The 11,042-nt window shown below is 57.3% G+C and overlaps 1 long non-coding RNA gene across 3 annotated transcripts; it reads right to left on the bottom strand.

Annotated features, from left to right (window-relative positions):
- Nucleotides 1-470: 470 nt before the first annotated feature.
- On the bottom strand, nucleotides 471-4,964 carry LOC134736822 (uncharacterized). 3 transcript variants are annotated; one of them, XR_010121173.1, is made up of 2 exons: nucleotides 3,211-4,964; nucleotides 471-1,806 (listed from the first exon to the last, which is right to left on the bottom strand). It is a non-coding gene; the product is annotated as an uncharacterized lncRNA (long non-coding RNA). The 3 variants fall into 3 exon arrangements; XR_010121174.1 differs by having other exon boundaries at nucleotides 2,641-4,936; XR_010121172.1 differs by having other exon boundaries at nucleotides 2,816-4,895.
- Nucleotides 4,965-11,042: the final 6,078 nt, after the last annotated feature.

The raw sequence follows: 11,042 nt of genomic DNA, 5'->3' as shown, positions 1-11,042 counted from the left end.
AACAGGGTATTATAGCTTTGATGTCTTTCATCGCTGGCACAGAGGTTTTTTAACATCCATCTTCGTGGCCTCCTGGTCCGGTAGCAAGCATCCCAAGCTCTGCTTCACAGATGAAAAAGCTGAGAAGTTAATTAAACCGTTGGTCGTCCCACGCAGAGTCAGCTTTGGGGCTGGGAGCCACCGCAAGACCTGGCTCCCCATGACACTGGCTGAGCCCAGAAGCAGCTGAAGGTTCCAGGACCCTGGGGGCAGCTCCCAGGCTGGCGAGGAAGAATCCAGGGTGAAATTTGTGGAATGGATTTGTTTCCACTCTTGGAATTCGTGATCACTTTGCTCCTCTGAGTCTCTAGGAATTAGCAATTGTGCCTATCGACCAAATTAAGGTGCAAATTATTTGTATTGTTAAAAGACTCCAGTTATTACTTGGAGAAAATTTTGCACTTCAATTAACAAAAGGACACATGGGGCAGTTTCTGAGCAAAGCCAGATTTTATAATACTCAGAAGAATGAGGTCCAGCCCCGAGCCTTGCCGCCCTCCTCCTGGCTTTTGGCTCAGCCTGTCCCCTGGCAGTGCCAGCAGCTTATCCGCAGGTCCCCGAGGCCACCCGTTCCCTTCACACCAGGGGTCTCCCCTCCGTTCTTTGAGAAGCAGGAAGCTAGATGGATCCATCTCAAGGGGGATCCCCCAGAAGCAAAGCCTGAGAGAAGAGCTCTTGTGAAAGTGATTTATTGGGGGGAACGGTCTGGGTTTTATGGGGTGAATTGCATCCCTCAAATTCCCATGTTAAAGCCCTAACCCTCAGTGCCCCGAATGTGGCTGTTGTTGAGACAAGGTCTTTCAAGAGGTGATTAAGGTAAATGAGGTCACTAGGGTGGGCCCGGATCCAGTATGACTGGTGTCCTTATAAGAACAGGAGGAGAGGACACACGGCGATGCCAGGGGCCTGCTTGCCCAGAGGGACAGCCCTGAGACAGGGCAGCAAGAGGATGGAGTCTGTGCGTCTTGGGGGCCGGGTGGGGGAGTGGGGGAGAGCAGCCTTGGGGGCCTGGATCCTGGACCTCCAGCCTCCAGATGGTGAGAAATCAGGTCTGCTGTTGAAGGCCTCGGGGTGTGCTATTTCAGTTTAGTGGCCCAAGCCAACTAAGACCAGGGGAAGAGGCTGGCAGCCAGGGAAGACGGCTAAGCCAAGATGCAGGCGGGAGGGGAGCGGCGGCCGGGTCCTGGGGCTGGGAGCCTGAGCTGCATGCCAGGCGGGTCCCCTCCCAAAGACTCAAGGCTGTGAGCCCCTAGCAGCTTACGGTTGCGGTGGGTGATGAGTCCTGGGGAGAGGGATGGGAGCAGAGACCCTAACAGTGCCTGCCCATCTGCATCGCCTGCTCAGCCAGCAAGATCAATGCAGAACTCACAGAACAGCCAACCACCAATCACCGATCAGCCAACACCCTGGCAGAATTATCTCAGCATCTGGATGTTGGCACCACAGGGACCGCAGACTGCAGAGAACAGGCCGGCCTATGAATGGAGACGGTGCCTGAGCTCGTGGCTGCAGAGGACAGGCCAGCCTGCGAGTGGAGACGGCACCCGAGCTAGCGGCAATGTTGCGGCGAAGCCAAGACCAACCCCTGCCCGTGCCCGGTTTCCCCAAGGCCCCGTGTCCTCGGCGCGCGTCTCATGGCTCCGGGCTCGCTGGCTTCTAAGTCTTCTCCTTCTGTCCTTCTGTCTCAGTCTCAGCCTTTACTCTTCCTTCTCTCAGGGAGAAAAACAAACCTCTGTGGCTGGCATTTGCAAAAGGGAGAGACTCTTCCTGAGGAAAAAAAATAGATTTCAGTCAATGAATATGCAAACCTGAGGCAGGCCAACACCCAGGAGTCAGGGCTGGGAGATATTAGAGCCCAGCAGCCCCCTGACCGGACGCCCACACAAAGCCCATTTCAGCCAAAGGTATCAGGTTGTTCACGTGTAAACACACACACACACACACACACACACACACACGCACACACACAATAAGCAACCATTTGGGGGGGCAAGTACTGAAACTCAAAACTTGCTAGCTTTCAAGACCTGAATTCAGCTGCAGGAGGCTTATCCTGGCTTTTACATTGCAGCATGGTTTTTTTTTTTTTTTTTTTTTTTTTTTTACATTTTTTAAAATCAGGCAGCCTCCAGAATCACAGAAGATTCAGAGAAACTCCCAACAGCATGGTATTTTAAAGCAGGAAACAGGTCTTGGCACTTTTTTGACACCATGGAGTCCTGAGTACGTGGTGGCCATCACGCTGGGTGCAGACCAGAGAGCAGAACCTGGGGTCTTCAGAAAACCTGAGCCAGCACCCAGAGTGGCGGGAGAGGCCGTGCGAGGAGAGCCAGCCTTCCGGAGAGCTTGGAGAGGCTGGTGTCATGGGGGAAATGAAAACAGGACTTCAAAGAGGGATCGGGCAGAAGCCCCTGCAGGGAATTTTCTGGTTCCTAACCTGGAACAGGCACCGGCTCCCAGGCACATGGCACACAGCCTCTGCCTTCACCATGTGCTGTCCACACGTCCCGAGCCCCTGGCTCCCAAAAAGAGAGTCACCTGCCCAGCTAAACCCACACCCCAACCCTCCCTGTCACTGGCTGCTGCTGGGGATCCATTCACCTCAACCCCATGCTGAGCAGAGACCTCCCTGGGCTCTTGTCATGGATCCTCATGGCAGCCACTGTGTGAGAACCTTTCCCCGCGGTGTTATCCCAGGCACGTGAATCAGGCTCTGAGTGAATGCGTGTATTCCTTGGGTGCCTACTTAGAGCAGAAGGAAAGCAAAGATGCTCACCGGGTAGCTAGGAGCGCTGCTTCCCTGCCCATGCACCATGGTGTGTGTGTGAGCTCAGGGCACGTGGGCACACACGTGTCTGTGGTTCCCACAGGAGGAGCAGGGCCCTCCTGAAACCCAAGAGCCACATCCCCAGGAGCCTCGGGCAGATGAGCGGGAGGCACCTGGGAGCCGGAGACAGGGCCACCCCTCGCGAGGACAGGCTTTCCCGCCTCACTTCTGTCTTAGCGGCATTGATACCACACTCATTCACCTCTCCGTGCCTTGGTTTTCTCACCCATAAAGTGGGGGCTCGCTCAGGCCTGTACAAGCCCACGTGGGGACCCCTGGATGACTGTGCTCTCCCACCTCCCCTCCCACTCTTCCCGCTGCAGGACTCCGCACGCCAGGCCCACCGTCACCCCCTGCTCTCGGTCTCCAGGCACAGCCAGGTGTGGGCGGTGCATGGCAGGCCCAGCAGTCGACCACGGCAAAGGTGGTTCCCAGGTCCCTGTGTAGTGGGGGTCCCGTAACCCCATTGACTGGGGGGTCTTAGCTGGGCCAAGGCCATAGAGCAGCGTGGCTGGCACTCCTCTTCCATCCTCTGCATCTCTGCTTCAATTGCAAACAACAGCCACAGTTCACATCTGGATCTGTGTGGTGCCCTTCAGTTTAAAACCCCTGCCCAGAGGCCATCTCCTTTGAAACTTCCCAGGCAGGTGTCAAAACGATCCTCCCTCCACATGTCACAGAAATGCAGGGGCAAGAAGCCTGGGGCCTCCAGGAGGAGCTGCGGGCTGGCCCCACCCACAAGCAGCTGCGGGCTCCCAGTCACAGTCCTCTGAGGACAGGCTTCTGTTTCCCACTCCCCGGTGAGCGGGCATCACGAATGTCAGTGCCATGACTGGCCTTTGTCCTTTGGATAAACTCCATGTGGAATAGAAGGAAAGACGGGAGAATTCTAGAACCTGAGCATCTTATAGGAAGAGCACTGTTCTCACCGCTGATTTCCAACGTCCAGGGCAGAAAGATGAAGAGATATCGTTTTCCCTTAAATGGGAGTGAAGGACAGAGGCAGCGCAGTGGCCGGTGATGGACAGACCCGTGTCTGCTGGCAGAACACCCCGGCTGCCTCCGCCTCACACAGATAGAGCAAGCAGTTTTCTCTACGACGTGGCTTCTTTAGGAGGCAGCTCGGCTGCCCAGATCCCTCCTTAGTTTTTAGTTCTCAAGCCCTGTAGGGTGTTTTCTGTCACAGTGGTTTGGGCTGTGGTCCTGATCCTCCTGTGGCCGTGTTCAGGAGAGCTGCCTGGGGCGGGGACTTCTGGAACAGACACTGAGCCACAGGCCAGCCTGGCGGCTTGGGTTCACCGCAGCCTCTTTGTGTGTCGTGTCCTGGGATCGGCCCATGCACGTTCAGATGACACTATACATATAAATAACTTGTAGCCGAGAATAGGATGGGGTGGGGAGGAGGGGAGGGCAGAACGTACCACAGCAGCAGAAGTCACTGTGGATGCCTTTGAGGGTTGCATGGAAGGTTTTTAAACCCAGCCCTGCCGAGCAGCCCTCTCTTGTGCCGGGAGAACGATGGGGAGACAGGTGGCGTTCAGCCTTCATCACTGGAGCCGTTCCTTCTTCTGGCCCCCCGAGGGCCTGTTGATGATCACACTTTGTCTTGCTTCAGGGGTGGCCCCTGTGACCCCTTAGAGGTGCAAATCCAAGGCAGCGGAAGCCGCTTGCCAGGCCAGTGCCCGCCACTGCTTCATTCAGGCGGAATCACGGCTCAGAGGGTTCCATCCACTTTCCAAGGGAAACATGCCCACGGGGTATCTCTTCCTGCGTATTTTCTCACGACCCTTCCTTACATCCCAGGCCACGTCTCTCAACACGTTGTCCCCGCTCTGCCGTCACACATGGTGTAATCCGCGCCCCCCCAACCCCCCACATCAGCTGCTCAGTGAGCCGCACTCACAGTCACAGGCCCTGCCGGCGGCAACCCCACCTCCTCCCGCCCAGGCAGGAAACGCTCAGCTGCACCATCTGCTCGGCTCCTCAGCCAGCCTCACTCCAGGAGCCCCGGGGGCGAGGCGGCCGTGGCGTCCTCCACGTCTGTGTCTCCCCGAGCGTCAGCCGCCCCACGCTGTCTCTGGAAGCTTCCGGAGTACCCAGGCCTTCTGCGCTCCACGCAGTGCATGTGCGCCTGAGCCGCTGTCTCAATTTTACAAAACGGAATCTAGCAGTCCATGCACTCAGGGAGGCGGCTGGCAGGATTTTCTGGCAAACTAAGTGTGTTCTTTCCTGGCCAAAAGAAAAGTCTTTTGGAAAATGAATAATCTCTTCCTAATTTTCTTGACTAGGAAGATGGGTTTTTGTACAGTGGGTTTCTTGAAGGGAGGCAGCTCTTGAAATTTTGTTCATAATCAGACATGACAAGGGTGATCCTATAATCTACTGACCCATCTGAGCCCCTTGAGAAGAAAGGAGAAGGTTGTTCATACACGCGCCGGGACCACAGGCATCGCTGGGCCTGTCCTGGGCAAACTGATGTATGATGGCCGCCGTTGACCTTCATTGTGGTCAGCCTAAGTGACCTTAGCGTGCACCTGCCATGATTTCCTGGAATCACTCTCTGGGTTCCAGGCTTGTCGGCCTGTGGTTTTGGGGCTGGTTTCTCTGAATTCTCAGATCCTGGTCAGAAGTTTGTGGGCAGATCGGTGTCTGATGAATGAGGGCCACTCATTCAAGAAACCAGCGTAGCAAATGGGAGGTGGTGCGGGGTCTCCCTTCGAAGCACTCAAGCCCACTTCCCTGCCCCCACGTGTCCTGATTTTACTCTGAAATTTCCAGTGGATGAAATAGTGCCGACCATGTGCACGTGGGGTCAGGATCTCAGGCCCGCCAGCTGGACTGCAGCGAGTACACATGGCCTCAGGGAAAAGGTCCCCTGCTGCAGGCCGTGGGGGACCTCGGCTCTCACAGGGGCTGTGCCTGAGAAAGCCCCTCCAGACTCGCCAACCTGGCCCGTGTGTCCTGTCTAGAGGGCAGGGTGGGGCTGGTGCTGGTTACAGATGATCCTCAACGGCACAGCACGCAGGCCACCAGGCATCCCTCCTGCAGCTGGGGCAGAGAGAGGCACAGGGAGTCTGGCTCCCTCCAGGTCAGGCTCCACCAGGGTCACCCCGGCGACCTGCAGGAGAGGAAGGCAGACGAGGAGCGGCCCTGCCCCCGAGGGCGCATCGTGCAGGTGGCCCAAGGGGGTCATCTGCATCCTGGTTAAGGGGGAGCCTACCTGCCTCCCCCAGGTCAGGAACACTCCCTGAGGCCATGGTGTGGAGCGTCCACCCAGGCTTCGTCCTCCAGCTCAGCTGCTGGGCCCTGGGAAGGGACAGGCCCAGCACCCGTTCAGCGGGGCTGAGCTGCAGGCAGAGCGCCCTGCCTGGGAGAGACAAACCCACCGCTGAGGACACACCCTCGAGGTTCGCCCTTCCCCACTTCTGTGTTGCCCTTAGCTCTAAGGTTCTAATTCCATCTCTAGTTTCAACAGGCCGATCGCTCTTAAGGGAAAATGGGATTGCACAATCCGGCTGTGGTGGCCGGGGCTCCTGGTCTCCCCCCAGTAAGAGGATGGACTCTCCAGCCCTGCTGATGGTCAGCGGGGACCACATGGAGGCTTTGGCGGATGAAACGGGGCACAATGACATAGCCCTGCCCCAGCGGAAGCCTCAGAGCCATGGCTGGGCTCCACCAGGCTTGCTCCAGAGGCCATGAGGACTGTGCCCCACAGGCAGGGGCTGCACCTCCACCCTGGTTCCAGAAGGAAGAGGCACAGCCGACATGCCGCTCGAGCAGGAAACACTGGGGAAGGTGGGATGTGAGATCCTGTGTCTGATACTACAGTGTAACCAGCTAGAAACTGACTCAAAGGGGCACTTTTACAGCAGAAAGAGATGAAGCACACGTGCACCTGCCATCTTGTGACTGTCGGGCCCCGTCTAGGTGTGGACAGCTCTATGGTTGTGTTTGAGCCCCACACCGGCCTGGGGGGTTATACTGCCCTGGAGGACAGCTGACCTCGGTTCTCCAAGCTTCCATTCCCCCTTGTATGGGCACAGCACCCCAACCTTCTTTTGGCAGCTCCCACACCCCCCAATGCTGGTGGGCTCTAGGGCTCTGGTCCCTGATGCTCAGAGGCACAGAGACAGCGTTCATCAGGGGCCCTGATCCTCTGGCCCAGTTCAGACTGTGGTGGGGCCTCAGGACCTTTCCAGAACCTTGGAAGTGGGCAGCACCCTTTGCTGGGACAGACATGCCTGGAGCTCCGGGCATCGGGCCACTGCTGGGATAAGCCCACAACAGAATGAAGCCAGACAGGCAGAGAGAGCTGCGGGCTGCCTGGCCACTCCTGTTTCCGTAAAGGGCCTGGTGTCTCATTTCCTACTTACTTTGGACTTTGAGGGCCTCCTGCAGCCTTTGTCACACACTCTTATTTTTTTGTCCATTACAAGCTTTTACAGTGGCACAAGCCATTGTTCTCAGGGCCAACGCATGAGTCCTGCGGTGCGTTTCCTATTAGTGTGGCTCAAGAAGGTACCTGGTGCCAATGAAGCCTGGAGAGGCAGGGCCACACTGCAGAGCCTCAGGCCAAGGGTGGCCATGCTGGGGCAGGGCCCCTCACATTGGCCTCACAAGTCCAGAGTTCACTGCCCACCAGGCGGCATCAGCCTGCGGCTCTGGCGCCCAGAAGTCCTGACCAGCAGCAACGTCTCCTGCTCCTGGCTGCTGGCCAGAACAGCCCAGCTGGGCCCCACCTGATCGAGAGGAAACGCCTGTGTCCTCTAATCAGCATCTCTGTGACAGGGTCACCCCTGGTGCAGCAAGTGGGCTTTCAAGGACATCAGGTGGCTGCCTTCAGGCTGGTACCAACACCGCCCTCAGCTCTCACAGTCTGAGGAAGCCCCCTGAAAAGTCACCAGAGTGGGGCCGCAGGTCCCCATAAAGGCCTTTCCTGCTCCTGAATAATTCCCAAGCACCTAGGACTTCCCGGGCCTGGCTCCCCCACCAGCCCAACCTGCGGACCTGAAGACCAAGCAGTGCCCAAGTGTGAGGTCCCTGGAGAAGGCGGAGGAAGAGTGGAAGGGGGTGGAGGATAACGCATCCAGAGGAAGACGCTGAGGGTCAGGCTGGCCCCGGGTCTGACCTGTCCTTGGGGTGGACAGGCTACTGCACTGTGGGGCTGGGGGAGCTCCTAGGCAATTGGCCAAGAGCTAACTGACACAGAGAGAGGAATGCTGAGGCCACGGCCATTCCGGGCCTTCATGGCCACAGCTCGTCAGCACCCATGGGTGCTAGCACTGAGGCCAGCTGGGCTCCAGCATTGGGAAGCCCAAGGAAGACCAGTCACGTTTCCCCTGAGTAAGATGCTGCCCTGGGGCTTGTGGGGCCACGGACAGACACCAATCCTAGTGCTCTTAGGGTCAGGAGGGGTGGCCCAGGGTTGCACAGCATGGAGAGACCCCTCGGAGGTGATGTCCTTATAGACACCAGCCCTCTCCCCCAGGGGCCATCCCACAGACCCTTGCTTTTGTTTTTTGTTTTTTCTATTCCCGGCTTTTTTCATTTGCTTTCAGATCAACCGCTTCATTAAAAAACATCCGCCTAAACTGTGGAGACAGAGGAAGGATCAGTGCTTGCCAAGGGCTGGGGGAGGAGGAACAGGCAGAGCACAGAGGGTTTCAGGGCAGTGCCGCTCTGCGTGACGCCATCACGGAGGGTCCAGGTCATCACACGTCTCTCCAAACCCCTAGAATGCCCAACACTGACTATGAAGCCTTATGTCAATGCGGGATCATCTGTTGTAAAGTCTGCACTGCTGTGGTGGGGGCGTGGATAGTGGGGGAGGCTGTGCGTGTGTGGGGGCAGGGAGTGTATGGGAAATCTCTGTACCTTCCTCTCAATTTGGCTGCGAACCTAAACTGCTCTAAAAAAAGTCTATTTTTAAAAAGCATATGCCCGAAAAGTCCTTGAAAATGCATCTTTCGCTAAATATTCAAATTTATGTTCGTTAATAAAATAGCACATATTTATTCTAATTTTTAAATCTTCACAAATATCAGTGATTGCATGATTTGTTCTCAGAAACACTTTTCCAAACTGCATCTAGGAGCCACATTTCTGTGGTCGGCTCGCCAGTGGTGGGCACACGTCAGGTCGGGTGGGTGGGGCCTGGGGTGACCCTGGCTTTCTGCCCTCTGAGCACGACACGGAGGCTGGACTTCTGCCTCTGCAGCCCCTCAAAGCACTGCCACCATCCTGCCGAGGGCCGAAGCCTTGTCTCCACCTGCACGCCTTGAGTGTCCTCGCTGGGAAATGGGCGCAGCGGGGCAGCGAAGGTGCTGGTGCTGACGTTCCATGACTGTGAGAGCCGGGACCCAGCCAGGCACCCTATGCGGAGACCAGGCACAGATGCCCAGATCACTGCAGGGACGATCCCACAACAGGCAGAACCAGGGCGCGGCCCGGGGTTCTGACTCCTGGGGATTCAAGGCCCTGGGCCTGGCGCCAGCTGGGCAGGTTTCTCAGCCCATCAGAGGACACAAAGGGCAAATGGAACAGGTTGAATTGTGTCCCCAAAATGATCTGTCGAAGCCCGCACCCCACATCCGTGAATGCAACCTTCTTTGGAAGTGGAGTCACTGCAGGTGTATTAAGATGTCAGTTAGGATGAGGTCACCCTGGAGAGAGGTGGGCCCTGATTCGGCGCGACTGGTGCCTGGTAAGCGGAGGAAAGATACAGAGATGCGCAGAGGGAAGCTGCGGTGAAGGCCCAGGAAAGAAGGCCTGAGAAGGTGGAAGCAGAGGCTGGAGTGATGCCTCTGCGAGCCAGGGATGCCAAGGGCTGCTGGCAACAGAGAAGCCAGAAGAGGCGAGGAACAGATTCCTCCCTGCAGGGAGCGCGACTCGACATGCTGCACCTTGATCGCAGGCGTCTGGCCTCCAGCCGGAGCCGGGACACGTTTCTGCTGTTGTTAATGACCCCGTTTGTGGCCATTTGTTGCAGCAGCTGTGGGGAAGTGGCACCGATCTCAGGGCCGGAAGCACAGCTGGGCACGGCTCTCCCCGGCTCCCTCGGTCACCGTCCCCTGTCACAAACCCCATGCAAAACAGCCTGAGGGGGTTCCTTGCTGCCCTCCAGGGCTGTGTCTGAATGCTGAGCCAGCCCCCGGAGGCTGGGGCCTCAGAGCCCAGGGGAGCCACAGGAAGGGGTGTCTCCACCCGGAACTGGAGCAGGAGGGCCAAGGCCTTCCAGGCTGAGGACGGGAACAGGATCAGGGCCTCCTCCTCTCAAGGTGGACCCTGTCAGCTGCCCCTGGAGCTGCAAGGCTACAGGGACCTGGCCCCAGGTGGAGCTCCTGTCTCCCCCCTGCAGGGAACTCACTCTCATCCCCAGCCTTTCCTGCCCCTCACACCACCACCCTGCATCCCACCCCAAACTGGGTAACCCCCCCAGCAATCCCCCAGGGACACAGAGAGGAGTGCCTGGGGGATGACGGGGAGGAGGGCTGAGGAGAGGAGTGCCTGGGGGATGACTGGGAGGAGGGCCGAGGAGAGGAGTGCCTGGGGGATGACTGGGAGGAGGTTGGCCAGGAGCACCTCGGTGGCCACTCAGAAGTGCTCTCAGCATCACTGGTGATGGAGCAGTTCCAGTGTGCCCAGAAAGAGGAGCACATTTACAAAGGCAGCAGTAGGGATGGTGGCAGCCTTCATCAGAGAGATGGGGTCCCGCCCAGGCCTCATAAGGAGGTTCGTGCTGGCAGTGACAACGGGCACAAGAGGGGCAGAGATGAGACACTGGGATGCAAGGATTGCATTTGAGCCCGATGAAGAAGGAACTGTTGAGAGTGCCCCACAGTTACAGCCCCAGAGTGGGGGCATCCCCAAGGCTCAGGGAACCCCAGCTTCAGAGACACACACAGCATGCAAGCCACATGAGCAGGCCGGGGTACCCCTCCACCACGTGAGCCCAGCAGTCACCAGGGCATTTTGGAAACAGCACGGTTCTGGTCCTGAGCTGCAGATACACAGGATGTTCCCAGGGGGAAACTGAGTGAAAGGTACATGGAATCTCTGGATTTTTTTTTTTTTTTTTTGCAACCTCCTGTGAATATGTAATTGTTTCAAAATAAAAAGTTAATCAGACCAGTATGGTCAGTTATGTGACCATGTGCATGTATGCATGTGTGTGTGT

Source organism: Symphalangus syndactylus, chromosome 5 (assembly GCF_028878055.3).
Source record: "Symphalangus syndactylus isolate Jambi chromosome 5, NHGRI_mSymSyn1-v2.1_pri, whole genome shotgun sequence".
In the NCBI taxonomy this organism is placed as follows: domain Eukaryota; kingdom Metazoa; phylum Chordata; class Mammalia; order Primates; family Hylobatidae; genus Symphalangus; species Symphalangus syndactylus.
Note: the sequence above shows the minus strand (reverse complement) of the source record. Positions and strands in the feature narration are given on the sequence as shown.